General features: G+C 39.4%; 1 long non-coding RNA gene across 1 annotated transcript in view; it reads left to right on the top strand.

Annotated features, from left to right (window-relative positions):
* The window catches only part of LOC107692734 (uncharacterized), a 623-nt gene extending 507 nt beyond the window's left edge, over positions 1-116 (top strand). The window contains exon 2 of the long non-coding RNA XR_001634668.1: positions 73-116. This is a non-coding gene — a long non-coding RNA (uncharacterized LOC107692734). The remainder of the gene's footprint in view (positions 1-72) is intronic.
* Positions 117-619: the final 503 nt, after the last annotated feature.

Here is a 619-nt window from a genome sequence, read left to right as displayed (position 1 = left end):
TGTGTGTGTGTGTGTGTGTGTGTGTGTTCATTGAGATTCTGTTTAATTATATTTTTATTTGTCTTTTGACAGAAAGGCAGTAGACTAGCATGGTTTTAGAAGGATAAAATGCCAGGCAAAAAAGATTTAAAAGCAGTAGCCAAGAAAGGAGGAAAACCAGAGCCAGAGAAAAGTAAACCAAAGGAAGAAGAAAAGAAAGGAAAAGATGTCAAGAAGGGTGGGAAAGATGACAAAAAGGCAGGAAAAGATGACAAAAAGAAAGGAAAAGAAGAGCCACCCAAAACTAAAGGGAAAGATGATGGTAAGAAGGGAAAGGATAAAGGGAAGGGAAAGAAAGAGATTATTGAATCTGAGGATTCAGAGGCTGAGTTGATGGATGAAGACTTGAGCGATGAGGATGAGGATGAGGATGAGGATGAAGAGTCAGATGGAGACAAGAGAAAGCGTGGTGGAAAAGATGCTAAAGGTAAAGCTGCAAAGGGAAAGTCCAAATCTAGACAGCCTGATTCTGATGAAGATGAGGATGATGAAGATGAGGACGATGAAGATGAGGAGGAAAGTGAAGGGGAGGATAAGAAAGCAAAGAAGAAATCAAAAGATCATCATAAATCTAAAGCTG

The sequence above is a fragment of the Sinocyclocheilus anshuiensis genome, unplaced genomic scaffold, assembly GCF_001515605.1.
Source record: "Sinocyclocheilus anshuiensis isolate Anshui unplaced genomic scaffold, SAMN03320099.WGS_v1.1 scaffold50, whole genome shotgun sequence".
NCBI lineage: Eukaryota > Metazoa > Chordata > Actinopteri > Cypriniformes > Cyprinidae > Sinocyclocheilus > Sinocyclocheilus anshuiensis.
Note: the sequence above shows the minus strand (reverse complement) of the source record. Positions and strands in the feature narration are given on the sequence as shown.